Source organism: Vidua macroura, chromosome 6 (genome assembly GCF_024509145.1).
Source record: "Vidua macroura isolate BioBank_ID:100142 chromosome 6, ASM2450914v1, whole genome shotgun sequence".
Lineage (NCBI taxonomy): Eukaryota > Metazoa > Chordata > Aves > Passeriformes > Viduidae > Vidua > Vidua macroura.
The window spans coordinates 30776627-30794078 of record NC_071576.1 but is presented as its reverse complement, the minus strand read 5'-3'; positions in this window follow the sequence as shown (position 1 = coordinate 30794078).

Here is a 17452-nt window from a genome sequence, read left to right as displayed (position 1 = left end):
TCAGCAAAAGTAATGGTCACTCTATTGGCAATATTTTTCTAATTTGTTCATCATAGTTTATTATTTTTTGAAAATTTCAAATGAACTATTATCTGTTACATAGAAGCAAACTATTGTCAAGGACCTTATTCTGAGAACTACAGTGCATATTGCCCCTGTATGCTTAGAGTCAAGTCTATCCATCTAAATCTGAAATTAGATTGCTCAACAGCTGCCCTGAGGTGTCCTGCACCATTTGGGAACTAGCTCCTATACCCAGCTCTCCACACCACAGAGCATAGTATGCACAAAGCTGCACTCAGGAGAAATTTGACACTTGCTGCTAAACAATGATGTATTGGATATTTAGCAAAATCGTCCCCGTGCCTTAAAACAATTTGTTGTTGTTTCCTTTTCTTGACTATAAAATCACAACTGATTATTTGAAAGCAAGGTATGTTTTTTTAAATACCGTCTTTTCAGGGTTTTTTTTTCAGATTTTTAAAAAATACTTTCTAAAACTGATAAATGGTATTATAGTGAGAACATTTGGGTTAATATTGCCTGGCTTATTTGATCATTTTTTTCTATTCCTTGTTTAAAAAGGTCATTCATGGACAATCTTTCCACTATCCAGCAACCTCTGTAGAAGACCAGACCACATGTGCCAAATAAAAAAGTTACGTATGTTGTCCAACAGTAGGTGAATACTTTTTCTATGAACAAAATTTTTACAATATTAGATGAGGTCTAATGAAGGCATTTCAGCTATAAATTATGTGCTGAAAAATGACAATGTTCCCTAATTTGTCTGTGTATAGTGAGGCATGATTATGGAGCTGGGGGCAGGGGGATGTTCTGGTACATACCTGATAGATAGAAGAGACTGTGGTATATTCTTCTAATGGGAGTTTTGTAAGAAAAAGTTTAATACACAGCTCTTGTCTGAACAAACCTCTCACTGTAAAATGTTTACCTTTAATGACATGTACTATTATTTCATGATTATTTTAAAATACACTTAAAGAGTTTTACATGTTAACCAGCTACTAAGAATGCCTTAATAGACAACTAATTTTTGTTAGAGGTGTCTCGACAATTTGAATTTTATATGCATGCATTATGTTTTCTTAAAATGGGGAAATTATGCATCTGAAGGAATCTGTCTAGAATAATGGGGTTCTATAGAGGTTACTTTAATCACGTTCACCAGCAGTTATAGCTGTTTTACATCTTATTTGCAACAAAAGGGAACTCTAATTATCTTCCAAAAGAGCATAAAATGGTGTGCTTTGCTGCTGATGTAATGTTGATTCGTGAATGCTGCTGATCGGAACTGACAACTAAATACATGTCACACTTTTAAGAAATCAGTGGTGGTGACAGGATAACCCTCTTTTGTGACCTGGGGACCAGGAGATGAGGTATATATTTGCTTGCTAAGTAGAAACAATTCACAGTTTTTCACTTTGAAATAAAAATCAAAATGCTGTTATAGATGGGTTATTGATGATTTTTAACAATGCACCAGCTCTGTTATGACTTAGAAGCTACCTTCTGTAAAACAGATCTGCTGCTTGCAAATCCCAAAAAAAAAGAGAAAGGTTTTTACATATTAGTCTCATTTTTTATAAATTACTGACTCTTTATTTTGTATTCCTATATATTGACAGGAATATAAGTCTTTACAATATCTATAATAGGTATATATTTGCTGTGCATGTCATAAGGGACAATAAAGAATTTCGGTATCTTTGCAGCATAGTTTCAAATGCTTGCTATTCAAGCTCACGCATAACTGTAAATTAGAAACATGCAGCCCATCAAAACCTGCAAAACTCACTAAATATGATTCAATTTTATACCAATACCCATGCCACCCATGCATACGAACAGCTCACTTATATTCCATTTCAATATGGAGTTAATCCACAGAGATCTAAATACACCAGGAATAACTGATATTTGCTATATGGCACTGTTTAAGAGTCATAGTGGAAAGTTAATACTTTACATCTCAGTCCTGAATGCTCTGCATTTAACCTAGATACTGAGATACCTGCCTGGTATGAAAGTTTAATTCACAGCCTTGTTTATTTAAACGAAGGACAGTAATTAAAATGCGTATATAGGCTGCATTCAGCCTTCTTTTATATCTGTCAACTTTCATCAGCATTGCTGAAGTTTAACACTTTAGTAGGTCTAACTCTGACAATATAAATTTAAAATAATCTGTATTTATTACTGTATACCTCTTCTATGGTACTTACTGAGTAATAAATATTTTTACAATATTTCTTTTTCTAATTTTGGCAGCTTTGCATGCCAGTAGTATTTGTATGTGTGACTCTGAGTATGTAGTAAATCATTTGTGCATGGTTAAATAAAGCTAAAAGTTTTCTTCAATTGAAAAAAAAGAAAAACTTGGTCCAATTTAATCTACCCATACAGTCTATGGCTTAGAGATGGTTAAAATGAAAATATATTTTATCAGAAGTCTTTCTGATAGTAGTCTCTCCTTCTGTTCATTTTCTCTCTGTGGAAATCATCTACTCATGTAAATAATTCCAAATCAGTGATATGAGTTCCATTATTTTCCAGTGCTTTCATTTACAGGTGTTGTCCAACAATTTATTTTTTATCAATTTTCTATCAGTATTGTATAAATAACAGATTTGATCCAAAAACTCCTACACCTAGGAAAGCAAATTATTTTAGAACAGAAATGGATGTATGATTGACTAGAGATGGGTTTTGAGAGAGGAGGAATGATCCCAAAAGTGTTTCTGTCTGGGTTCCTAGAGATTTTAAGTAACATTTTATTTAGATGTGATCTTTTTATTCTGATGCATTTTCTTTACTTTGCATCTGAGCAATACTCTTAAAAAGAGTCTTTAAATGGACAAGAATGGTTCTCTCCTGCCAAATACCTGGGGAATGTCCTTTGACTTTTATGATCTATTTTTTTTTTCTACTGGGTACCAAGATATATTTTGTTGTAATTATTAGCACATTACTCATCATTACTCATATGGAAAGAAAATACAGCTTTACAAAGTACTGAATGGTACCTTTATGTTTAAAAAGCAAAAAAATCAGGTGCAAAAAATCAAGTACAAAAAATTCAAAGTGGGTTAGTTTTCTATTCCTTCATTTCTGTGAAGAATTTTCCTCTATTTTCATCACTGCTGGTTAGAAACTCTATGAAAATATGGGACAGAAGCAGTTATTTCTGAATACTTAAGAAGATACCAAAAAAATTAGTCTTATGTGTATACCACAAATCCACACGTATTTTTCATCTCCACTTCTCCATTAGAAATAGGAAACATATTTGACCTATAGATGAGACTAAGTAGGATGTTTCCACATCTATTACTATTTGAAGTTAAGAACTCTTCTTCATCAAGTTCAATATCATAAATTAAATTTTGTACTTCTTTTATTTGAATTAAAGTCTTTGTACTGCTTTACTTTGCTGCATAAACATAAAATTGCTTGTCTTTAACAAAAAAAAAAAAAAAAAAAACCAGGGGCTTGAGATATGGATAGTTTCAGGTTTTGGTTTCTTTCAGTACTATTTTACTCATGATTCAAACAGCACATCTAGATGGGTGAGAGGGTCTGGTCAGCCTAGTCTTGCCATTTCTATGAGGCTCCTTCCTCTTACCACACTCCTCAGAAGGCTCCTTTATACTCCTGGAGTGAGAGTTCCTCGACTGCTAATAGTCCAACCAACACCATTTTTGAGTCAGAACATTTTTTACATGGAAAACAATAAATATACAGAGATGTAAATACATATTAAAAAAACAGTGAGTTTTTTTATTTTTCTCAGAAATAAAGGTTTGCTTTTCTGAAAATTCTGTGAGTTCTTCTCAGTCTTGATATTCCTCCTCAGAAAACAGGCAAAAGGCACTTTGATGTTGTTATTCTCTATTTCAAATAATAAAAATAACAGTATTGAGTATTTTGACCTGTGTTTCCTTTTCCAAATTCCCTTTGTCTGGATTGAAGCCTCGTAAGGAAGAAACATGGAAAACCAGCAATGTGATATTTGGTGCTAATCAGATGTGGAATTGTCTGATAAGCCCCTCAACAAATAATTTCCTGTGATCAGCTTCCTCAGTCCTGCACAAGCACAGTCTCCTCCTCTATCAGTCTGGCTCCACTTGAACCCCAATGTGCCCAGAGCTGAGACAGATAGACCCCCAGTTTGCATCTCAAGCTCTGCCCTCAGCTCACATTTCTCTCAATTTTTCTCAGTCTCTTGCTCCCAGTCTCCTGTAAAATCTTACCAGCATACTAGCCCTGTTTCTCTCCAGATAGGCTCCTTTTGTTTCCTTTCTTTACTGCTAAAGGATCCTTTCTTAATTTCTTTTTCAGCAGGTAGACATTGCAAGAAGCAAACTCCCTGTCCTACTTCGTGTGGAAGGTGGGGAATGAAGTGGACAGTAGTCCTCTGTCAGGTTGCTGAGAGGAGAAGAGACAGCCCTCCCACAACATGCTGCACTGGCTCCTTTCCTCAGCAAGGGAGTGTGCTCAGGAGCCAGGTAATAGGAAAGGCTTTCCTTGTGACAGAGACAAAGTTTTTTGGGGCCTGGAGGTTCCCATGTCATCGTTCAATCTCTGCCAGAAGCCCATTATTCATCCCTAATTCATGGGAGCTGGCATTATTACTACATGTTACTCATTAGCATTGCTGCAGCTGTGGGTGGGAGCTCCGAGCAGACGTGTTACTCTCCTGGCCCGGTGTTCACAAGCTGGCCCTTTGTGCAAGAAGTATTATTTTTAAATGTCAACCATGTATTAAGTAATGACTCAAGGGACTAACAAATCAAAGCTCAAGGCTTTAAGTGAGACACATCTGTCTAATAAACACAGAGTTAGATTGTACTGGATCTCATTTAACTACCATTCACCCTTTAAGCTCAGCTGCTCTATTTCACTATCTTGTATCAAAATATTGTATCTTAATGTGCTTAAACCCAGACCTTCCACAGGTAGTAGGGCCAAGTGCAAGGATCAGCAACAAAGCCAAGGTGTCAAGAGAGCTCTTGGCACCTGATGAGTAACACAAAGGAAAAAACGTACTGTTCATTGACAACTTGTTTCTTTTCTTACTACTTAAAAATCCAGGCCCAAAATATATGACTATAGAGCCTGATCAAAGACTGTTAATTTCCATAGTATTCTTGGCATTGACTTTGATAGGCTGTGAATCAAGCCCATCCCCAAGTAGAACATATGGGTCTCTTGCACAGCTTATTTCTATTCATACTTCACTTTTTTTTTATTTATTTCATACATTATTCACAGTTTGTGATGGCAGAAAGACAGTTTATATCAGTGACACAAAGAAGACAAAGAAAGAAATACAGCATATGTGTTGTCATTATTATGAAAACTAAGGCATATTGGGCACAATGCATTTCATTTTCATTATATTACAGGATTCTAATAAGCATCATTGATAGTGAAGTCACTTGTCCTTAGCACAAGTAAAGAAGAAAGAAATGAAAACTTTTCAGATTGTTTTTGAAAATCTTGTATACTGTCTAGGCATTTTAGGCACAAATTTAATTTCACTTCAACATCACAAGTTCCTTTGATGACAAAGTCACGTATCTTTAGTCCCAAACACAAAAGTAAATAAGACATTTAGATAGTTTTCTTTTACTTTGAAGGCAGGTTTATATTTGAAAATGTGAGTGCCTATGTCAGGCACATTGAATTTTCTGGTTCAGTCCAACTCTGGGCTTAGTTAGGGCAATTATCTAATACCTGATAAAACACAACTGTGTCGACCTGAAGGTTTACAGAAATACATGAAATCTTTAAGTCTATACAGATTAGAATGGAAAGGCAGGATGAACTGTCTCTCATGACCAGGACTCTGGGCCCAGCCCTATGCAATGTGTGCAGTTATAACCAAGCTCATATGTTCATTAATCTTAGTTATAGCTCTGGGTCTCAGAAGACCTGAGGAATGTTGAGCTTTCGTGCTAATTTTATATAATTTATTTTATCTGAATTTTAATTTAATTTAATGCATTTTTTTACTTAATATCTATCAAGTTTTTTTATCCAAAGCTCCCAAATATTCCTTTCACACACTGCCTGCACTTCCTCTCCACTTAGATCTGCTTTTTTGTGCAGATTAAAAATTCATGTCTGGTTGCCAGGAGGAGAGAGTGATTATGAAATCCACTGTAACAATATTTTAAACAAATAAATAAAAACAGCTGGGAAAAGTCAACACGATCTCCAAGTTGATAGTATAATGCCTCTTGAAAATATGGACAGAATGTTTTCCCATTGAGCTGTGGCAATGGTATTGCTAACAGCATGCAGAACTAGGAAAGAGAACACTAAATGGCAATAGCCTTTTGTGGTGATTTTTCTTTTGGAAGGAAGAAAATGAATGAGCATGATTTTTCTTGTGAGTCAGTGATGAGTATTTTCCACGTATGTCACTGCTGAGTTTACTGTAGGTCATAACAGATACAAGTGGGAAGATAGGATATTTGGCTGGGACAAGATCACAGAATTAAAAAATACATCCCCAATATTATTTCATGATTTTAGGGAACAGAGAGGATTCTATTTAAAACTATCTATTTTAAGAGATACTTTCTCAGGTTTTTCACTCTGAACTGAAATTCACTTCTCACGAGAGCAATAAGGTCATCTTAATATGCACTTTATTTTGCATAAAATTCTCATTCATCAGCTCTGTCCCTGAGTCCTAATAATCCACACATGTGTGCTCTTTAATAGATTTTTAAAAATACTTATGAATAGAAGACAAAGTGCTCCTATGAACATGGTTTCCACAGAGTAACACATAGGTAGGTATATCCTGTTGCCCTAGCCACTTAAGCATTTTAGATTGTTGGCCAATGTTTCGATCATGGATGTATTATTTAGTGGTTAAAGTGTTTTCAAAGCTTAGAATTTGCTAGGTCATCATGTCACAGTTTAAAAGAGCCAGTCAGGAAACTCTCTTCTGAACCTGAGAAATTTTATTCAAGATTTTTTTGCTTTTCTTTCTCTAGGACTAGGGCTAATTTTAGTTCTATGCCAAAAAAAAAAGGTCTTCTGGCCTCTTGGGGTAGCAAAACTCTGTTGGCCACTTTGCCAGTGTCCAAGTACTGTGCACCACCAAAGAGTTTATAATCTTATCTCTTAATAGGCAGATATAGACAGCCTTGAAGAAAATAACATAGGTGGATAAGGGTCTTCCTGAAGAACACATGGTGGTGGAAGCATTTTGTAGCATTGTGAGAGACCATTTTGCTCTTGCACCTTTTGAGCTGGTGGTGAGCTTACCTCAAGGCATTCTCCCTTGCCTGCATCTCCTTCCTGGATCTCATTCCTTCCTTTCTCTTCCTTCGGTGTCACTCTCTCCCTCTTGTCTGGACACACAGGAGTTTGCCCATGGGAGGGCTATTTGAAATGGAAGGGCAGTAAGCACAGACTGTTGCATGAAGCATGTGATCTTCCCATCTCTCCCTGCCCTCAAAAATATTCCTGTACTTTCCCCCAAAATGCCTTTGATGATTCTTGGTCCTCTCTCCTAAATACCTGGGAATGTCTTTTTTTGTACAACAATTTTTAATTTTCTACTTCCAAGGGTGAGAATGATGTAAACTATTTTATCCTCATCCTTAAAAAAAAATCAAATTTCCACTGTCCTGCAGAGGAAGCATGAGACTGCTCTAATTAAGAAAAAGTGAAGTTTCCAAAGTTCTTCTGAGAGAGAAAAGAATATGAGCAAAAATGTAACAATGAGATGAAGTGCAATGGTCAGTGAGGAATGGTCAGCATGGGAAAATGACACAAGTTTCTAGAGTCAATGTCTTTCCAGTTGTGACCCAAAAATCTATCTGGTATTTTGACACTCTCACAACATGAAGTATTGTGTGAACAAAAATTACTTCAATAAATGTGAAATGTTTCCAATAAACCTGGAAAGAAATTTCAATATACCTAAAGTGGGGAGCAATTATAGAGACTCTGCCTAGTTTTCAAATAAGAAAAGTGCAACTTTTCTTTGTATTTGTCTTCTTGAAAAGAACAGCCAGCCTATGCTATATGGTCTTTCAACTATATTTCAAAGATGACTTTTTATTAATGTCACTGTGATTACTTGCTTTCCTGACTCCTTGTAAGGAATAAGCTTTGTTTAATCTCCTTTCTCTCCAAGCCTACTTGTCATCCTGAGCTCCAACTTAAAAAAAAAAAATCTTAATCTGGCTAGTTGTCTCATAGTATTTGGCTTCTTCTAGATTAGGGAGGGTTTTGTGTCTTTAATAAAAGGAGGATATTTTAAGAGTAACTCAGTGCTGACTACAAATATGAAAAAAAATTTCAATATCACTGACTTAAGGACTATTATTCAGATAAAATGTATTTTGATCTACTCAGCAATTTGAAAAAATTATATTTGCAGAACAGAAATATTCAACCCAACCAAAACCAGCTAAGAGAAGCAAATTCAGGAATTCAAAAACCTGGAAAAAATTATTAAAGAACAAATCTTCAAAGTATATTGGCATATGTCTCATAGTCTGAAACCAATATCTGAGCAAAAATCTTTTATTTTGGAAATCTGTACAGACATATGTGAAAATAATTCTTTGTTCAACAGCTTCCTCTAGTTAATAGCATAGAGGAGATTTTAAATATTGTCACATCTAGAAACGGATTCTGATTTTTATTTTCTTTTAATGACAATGCTCATGACTGAGACTCCTGAAAATCACAGTTCTAGTTTACATTAAAACAGGGAAAGGAATGAGCTCTGCCATTTGAATAGCAACCTTAAAAACAAAGAAAAAAAAAAGAATTTTACAAAACTGTACTATATAAGGAGACTGAAGGAAAGCATCCATTTAAAAGCCATATAACAAACGGCTGAATTTATCTACAAGACAAACATAAGACTGAAATTTAAAAGTAATACCTCTTTAAGACAGTGTCTGTATGCCTCAGTCATAAACTGGGACATTGGTATTAACATGAAACACTAAGCAAGCATGCAAGATTCTTCATATGCCAAAGACAAGACAATTGTTCCAGCAAGTGAGGTTTTCTTTGTTACCACCATTTTCGATGTGTATAGGCAGACACAGGATTGCAAAAAAGAAGTGTAATAATGCATTAACTCAAAGAATGCAGACAGAAAATGTAAACTTTTTTGGGCAGGCAAGTCTTTCTTCAGGTCATATGCTTCGAACTAACATAGATATTTCATGATTATGTCAAAGCCGGTTTTGCAAATATTTAGAATCAAAGTAAATGAGGTCAGAATTTTGTGGAAAAGACCAGTCAATTATCCTATAATTAAAGCCTGCATAATAATGCATTACACCATGGAATATAATTCACATTCAGTGTGCAGCTGTACAACTGGTATTTCCTAACACCAGAATAATAGACTGCAATCTCAGTAATTGTGGCACTGACTTGAAAATCTTGAAGATATAGAAGATGTAAAAGGCAATCTCCCCAGAAATTGTGGGTTTGTTTTTACTTTGATAAGCACAATGACATTATGTCTCTCCTCTTCATTCAAAACTCTGGTGAGCAAGTCAATTTTGTGCCTTGCATTGTTAAAATTTTGTAATACTTTTGCAAGACTGACATAAGTGGCTAAGACTAATAAAGCCACACCTTTTAAATACATACTCTTGTTTCTCCTGGCCTGCAAGTGCTTACCTTATTGCATCTACTGAACATTCTGCCCTAAGGAGGAAATATGTTCACACTCTGCATTAAATACCTTTATAGAGCAGAAATGCACATGCCCATAAAAGAAGAGTAAACTGGCCCTCTCTGAGCTAGAGGATCAGATTGTGAATGATTGATTTCTCAATCAAAACCAAGTATTTACATGCCTTCAGCTGTATCTTGCATAGAGGTGAGATTTCCTGGTTCATTTGCTACAGTCACTTGGAATCAGTAAGCGACTGATATAGATGGCAGTCTTATTCATGCTTAAATCCATTTATTTGATGAAAGCAGAAGTTGCTACTTAAACTCATCTGTAAAAGCTTCAGAAGGTAGCAAGTTATTTCAAACATCAGGCAAGAAATCAGGTGATTTACATACATATATACATGTAGTTTTAGAAAAGCCTCAAGAAGAGTAAAATATCAGAACATAGTTTTAACTAGAGCCTGCAACTTAACCAGCAAAGTGAAAAAATGCAGATGTGTCCCAAAAAATGTACCTGGTTAGTGAAATACCCATGTTAGCAGAAATTCAGGTATTCTGGGTGCTTCTTGCAATTTCAGAGATGTTTTCTCAAGATTTTCTCCACTGAAAAATATGTTATTAAATAAAATAAGATTATAATATGATCCATAAATAGAGGTAATGACCTTAATTCACTTTGTAAGCTGTACATAAGAGGCACGTACCACCTTCCGTGCTTCTCGGTATACAGTTTTGCATGCTGGGAGGTGAATAAATGAATTATTGTTCATGACTGTGATTTTATGGGTTGCAAACAGTGGATCTGAGTCAATCAAACTCAGATTTTTATCCAAAGGAATAACTGGCTGTTTATGCCATTAAACATGAATTGCTGCTTCATTAATTATTAGCTAGCCACTATGTCCAAAAATGGTGACAGAAGAATATTGTGTGTACATATCTTCATGCAACTTGCACCAGAGCTGGAGTACTACCATTAAAATAACTCTTGTTGTCAATCATTAGGGCTTTTTTCCAAGTTCCGTTCATGCTTATATACTCATCATGCCTCTTCTTGTTTTTGTAACTCAGTGATGCACAGTGAGTTCTAAATACCATTTGCTTGTTCAAGGCCTGGATTGTTGGCTCCTTCCCTTACAGTGCTCTGAGCAAAATCAACATTTTTCTCATTCGTTCTACTCCTTTGCTTTTCAGGGGCCGAGCTACCACTGAAGATGATTTGCAGTTTTTGAAATATCAACACAGTTCTGCAACAAAAGCTGTCTTGCATGAATTTTAAGCATACAGCTTGAGGAAAGCAGCACTTCTGTGTTTATAAAGTCTATTGGTAATCATCTGCACTGCCTGAGAAACTGAGAAGTGTTTTGCACTGTAGGCAGTAGGTCATACATTTGCTAAATTTGTTGTATCTGGTAAAAGCAGAATGCACACATTTTTAAGTTGTAATAGAGGCATATAAATAAAGAACTATGTGTAGCCGCGTTTAAATCTTCTGTCACTTCAAGACAAAATTTTAACAGAAAACACCTGGATGTGTAACTTTTCTCTAATATCATAAACAGAATGTTCATTTGGAATTGTATTGCTTATCACTTCCCTAAGCATACTGGGGCCTTTTAGTGCAGATTTTCTTAAGTTGTATGGATATATATAACTTAAGCAAGTTGTACAACAAGCAAACAAAACTGAAAACAAGAATGAGACCTGGGTTTCTTTCCCTTCTTGTAGCAACTCTACTATGTTATTAGAAGCAATGACACTGTAAACTCTGCTGGGTACTATTAAAATATCTTCAGGAATTCACCAGTTATGACATTCTACTCCTATTCTATTTATTATTTATTACTGGTTCTTGCAGATGTGATTTCACACAACTTTTTAAAGGGACATAAAATCCTTGTACACCTTTGCCTTTAAGTAGCTCTGGAGGCTTGCTTACCTTTATGCCCTTAGCCTCAAGAAATTCAGTTTCTGGGCAAGGGCTTGTTCACCTCTCTGTGCCAAAAAAATGAGTTCATAAATTCATGATCAGCCTGATTTACCAAATTAACAATAACAGCTTCCAACTTGAATCAATAAGAGACATGATTTACCACAACATTTTGAGACACCCCAAAAAGCAAATCTAAACAGTTAATCAACTACTGTCCTATGTTTTCTAGAAATCTCAGAAATCGCAGAATGATAATTTGAGTTTAGTGAGACCTCTGGAGGTCACCTTATCCAACCCCTTCCTGTTCCAGTATGGTCACCTAGAGCAGGTTTCCCAGGACTGTGTCCAGATGTCTTTTGAATATTTCCAAACTCCATGTTCAAGAGACTACCCAACCCACTGTCTGAGAGTGCTCAGTCACTTTCACAGTAAAAGTTTGTTTATGTTAAAGAAAAATAGTATTGATTAACTGGTGGTGATGAGGAGAAGCAGAAGCTAGGAGTGATAACTCAGTTTCCTTGCGATTGCTTTGCAATTTCCATGGTCAGACACTACAGACTTCTGTTTTCATTTTTATGTCAATAGGTGTGTGTCAAGTTCTAGAACGATAAAAAAGTCAATAAAAATTAATAATGGAATAACAGAAAACCCATTGCCTGAGTCACTTGATGAATGGCTCAATGACAACACATGCATGAATACTCTCTGTTCCTGTGTTAATTGTGAGGCAGCTTCACTGCCAGACCTTAGCCAGAGTAACTCTACTGCTGGTTCCTAATGTAAGGGGATTTATCTTAGGAATGACGCTGAAAAAGTGATTACAGAGAGGACAAAAAAGATAATAGTAACAATAGTTGAAGACACCATCCTCAAAATATTTGACCTCCAGGGTCCTTCATCTCAAGTGGAAAAACAAACCTGATGGGGAATGGTAAGACTAGTTGTGGTTAGAGAAGTTTCCAGTGTTTTCTTTGTTAAAGGCAAGATTTTTTTAGTCACACTCTCAGAAAACATTTCCTATGTTTATCTAACACATCACATCCATCGCACATGTATTGTCATTCCCACAGAAACCCTCAGTTTGGCTTTCCAATATAGCTAAAGGAAAAGCAAACAAGCAAACACATTCCTTTCTCCTAGTTGTGTCTGCAGCAGCAATGGCCAATGATTTTGTGAGTGAAGTTTTGTCTTGTTTTCCAGTTTGAGCCAACAATTACTACTGATCATACCAAAAAAGGACAGCAGATTAAACTGAATTTTACCTTTGTCCTTTTGTGGTCTACAGTGATTGACAGCTAAATTTGGGTTTGCCATAAGTGAAAAGAGCAAACTCTTGGCAAGTGTCCTGAGATGACTCCACCATTTCCACTGTTTCATAAATTTGTCAGTTTACGTTCAGGATTTTTTTGTGGAGGTTCGATGAAGAACAGCAGAAGGTACATGTCAACTTTTTCAGGTGTGGTGGTGTCCTCTCATGGTAAGTAGCTTTGAAGTTTATTACATTTGGGGCAATAATATCATTACTATGGTAATGACATAATATGTGCCACTTTTGGGAATGAGAAATTACACATAATTTCTATTTGCTTCAGTCTTGTTTCTATAGCAACAAGACTAGTAATTCTCATTAATGACTAGGTTGTTAGCATTGTTATTTTTGGTAATTCCAGGTTATTAATGTCCTTAGTTTTTCTGCATCTTATTGATGACTAAACCTGAGTGACTGTAAAATGAAAAAAATAGGTCCAGTTGACTAAAACCTATCTTTCACAAAAAATCAAACAGTGTTTTTTGAATCTAGTTTTAAAATTAGCGCAGAATTAAGTTGGGAGAATAGAAGTAATAAATTGTTTAGGCTAGAAGCAAAATTCAAACTGACTGGTAAACACTAGTATTAACACAAACCACACAACTGTGATGGAAGTGCTGACATTATCGTTTAACATTTCAGTTTGCCAAGTTCATCTTTCCACTAGAAAAGACATTTCCCCCCTAGAGTAATATTGCTATAAGAGCAGCAAGGCAATTTCAGGCACAATGGTTGTCATGAGTTCATTTACCACTGGGATTCAAGGTTAAAGGTTGTGCCTAAATGCCACAAGGTCATTATTGTAGCTACATATTCTGTTATATTTCATTCTCCTTAAGGGCAAACTGCAGGCTAAATACCTATGTGCTAAAGAAATACAAACATAGCCTTCTAATTATAGATGATATCAAGATTACACTTACATTCTTTCTCTTCTGAAATGTTGTACAGATGCCATGAAATAATTCCCCAAAAATTTAATCCACCTTAATAGAACTATACAGTAAGCTTGGCTTCTTCTCCCTATAAATGCTTATGCATGTCCATACTTTTACCTACTGACTGTTCATTTGTGTAGTCACATGTTTGTGCCTGCAGGACCAGGTGTAGTTTATCCTACTTGTTTTAAGTCACAATTTCTTTTATGATGTGCTTTTAAAGTATATAGCAACATTTTGCAATCACTTAGTAAACATTAATAAAGCTTTTATAACATCTTTAGGTGTAGAATGCTGTCATTGCCTTCCGAGCTAATATTGACATGTAGAAGTTAGTGATGGACTTCTGCATTTGGTGATTAATTTATTAGGGCTTTTGGATTTAAAAATATGTTACAGCAGGATGTTGGGAGAAAAACAGAAGACTTGGAAGAAAATGAAAGAACAAGTGAAAGTAAAATTATCTTATCCCTTACTTTTCCCAATCATAAAATCCATACCTGGACCAGATCTGTGACCAAGATACTCAAAATATTAGTCTTTGCTTCTCTGGAGGTAGAAATTGGTTACTTCTCTTGCAATCAGGCAGGCAAAGATGACTGTGTGGGCCATGAATTTTCTTTCAAGATGTATAGTATGGACTGTATGGTGTTTCCCACTTCTGCTCGTACTCTTCAGTAGCACAGATGCAACTTATAATGTTGTGCAAACTTTTGATAAAATCTGCAAGTTTTGACACATACATTTACATTCACAAAGGAAAAAAATCTTCTCTCAATGAAGAAATCCACTTAATTTCTTCCCTGCATTACAAATCAATTCAGAGCCTGTTTTTACTGCAGGCTACTGGACTGAATTTATGAAGCTGCAAAGGATAATTTATTTCAATTAATCATTTCCTATACTAAATATTATTCATGTTAAACATTTTTTCTTCTTGCATTAAAATATATGGTTTAATATTTAAAAATATTATTTAAAATAGTGCTTTAAACCCATGGCAATGGATTCTTAGGTCTTCTGTCCTTCTGTTGGGCAATGGGGACAAAGTAGTCAACTCGCCCTACTAGTCAACTCACCCTAGAAAGATGAATTGTTGGAGACAGGAGATTTTGACAGAATGCACAATGCTAGTTGCCAACTGACACTGTGGGTCAACAGCCATTTAGCATAAATTAAAGCAGTGCGTAGGCTGCTGCAGTGTATGCCAAGACCAATGAATAACTTCCTTGGATGAGGATGCCTGGCTCATTCACAGCTCTTTTCAACCTCCTGTGCTTATGGCTTCCTATCACATCTAAGAATGTAGTAAGTGTTCAGGTTCTTTACCGTAAAAAGATGATCGGCTTCAAGGAATCATTTAAGAGGTGGATCTGTGACAATGAAATTAAGCCAATCATCAGCATTTGCTTTATCAGCTATAAATTTTTACATACAAAAATAGTGAAAAAGGCTAATAAAACACCCCATATTTGTTTAGTTATATCTAATCTTTAGCAGAAAATTCCTGCAGATACATTTTTGCCTATAAAGCATATGATATTTCAAATCACAAACTTGGCAAATTTCAAGCACCTGACACTGAGGAACATAATGGGAATATTCAACATGGGCAGTTTCTCTTCAATGTAGCCTAAGAAATGAACATTAGTGGCGTTCAGACATTTTCTGACAAGATGGATTCTAATCAGGTTTTGTCAGAACTGAGGTTTTGGTAGAAGTCTTCACAGCAAGATGAAAATTCTGATCAAAATTATAGGTGGAATCACCTTGAGAAAGGCCACTAATTACAGGGAATTACATGTATTACAAGGAAAATTCCTCTTGTTTATTTTTACCTCCAAATGTCCTGTACTTTGATATTTTCAGAAGAAAGAGAACTTGGGGAGAGAGGTAGCACAAAGTGACTTTTTGATTTTTCTAATGTGATGTGTTGACCCTGGCTGGATACCAAGCACTCCACAGCTGGACAGGGGAGAGAAGACTGGAAGAGATCACTTACCAATTATGCAAAACAGACTCAGACTGGGGAAATTAGTTGAATTTATTGCTAATCAAAATCAGGCCCTCATAATGAGAAATGAAACAAATCTTGAAAATATCTTCCCCCCAGCCCTCCCTCCTTCCCAGCTCTACCTCCTTCCTCAGCAATGCAGGGAGAGAGGGAAGGGAGGTTATGGTCTGCTCTTTACCCACTGTTTCTGCCACTGCCCAGGGAGAGGAGCCCTTCCCCTGCTCCAGTGTGGGGTCCCCCCGAGAGGAGAGAGTCCTCCATGAATTTCTCTAACATTGCTCCCATGGGAAACAGTTCTTCACAAATTGTTCAGGATGGGTCATTTTTCCACCTGGTGCAATCCTTTAGGCACAACCTGCTCCAGCCTGGGTCTCTCACAGGGTGACAAGTCCTACCAGGGAACCTGCTCCAGTATGGATTCCTCTTTCCATAGCTCTGCAGGCTCCTGCCAGGAAACTGCTCCAGCCCTCCAGGCCTCCCAGGGGGTCACAGGCTCCTCTCAGGCATCCCCCTGCTCCAATGTGGTCTCCTCCAGGCGCTGCAGGTGGATCTGTCATGCTTATGAGAAGAGTTCCTATAGCACATAATCCACTCCACCACCTGTACTTTCAGCTGTACCTTCTATATAGTGCAGTCAGTTGTTCTGTCCTTAAAACATTTAATGGTGATGCATGAATAGGCATTCTTGTTTCTGTCCTGACAGATTTTGAAATTCAGCCCCTTCTGATGGGAACAATATAAGCAACAGACTGTGCTATTCTGTGCCAAAGCTGATTAATCTTAAAGTAGTAGTTCCTCTGCAGGGGAAAACCTTCTTCCTCTAAAAGTAATAGTATGTCCAAAGATTGAACCAATTTAGAAATTCTTGAAAGACTTTATTTAATTAAAAAAAAAAAAAACTTTTCCCACCATCTTTAGCTCTGCTTCTTTTTAATCTTGTTTTGATGAGAATATAAAATTGAAAAGCTTCTGAATTCACAAGAGAAATATATTCAAAATATATTTGATATAACAAGTATATTTTATTTTATTGTCTTTCTACAGGCTTTCTTTTAATTACAGTCACTATTATATGTAGTGGCAAATCCTCAAAAACTTCAGTACTTGCCCTAACAGCAAAACCCATATGCAAAAAGTATATTATTCTAATAATGTATAATTTTCTGGAGATTTCAGTAATGTCCTCTTTTTTTGAGCTTTCAATTAATTTTCCAGTTTAAAATAAAAGGTGAAAAACCTTACTGTCAAAATATTTTCCATGGTAATCTGTTCCCCCTTACTTTACTGAACACTGTTTTAACACTTTAACCATCTTTCCAGATTCCCTTCAGATATCTTAGTATTTTAAATATATCTATATATATATATATATATATGTGTGTGTGTGTATATATATATATTCATTGGCAATTCAGCTAACAGGAATAGACACATGCTACACAAGTTACATTTTGCCCATCCAATTTTTTTTTCCACAGATTTTGGATTACGTTCTGTTCAAATAATTTAAGAAGCAGTTTACAGTTTCTACTAACTTTAACCTCTTTGATACTGAT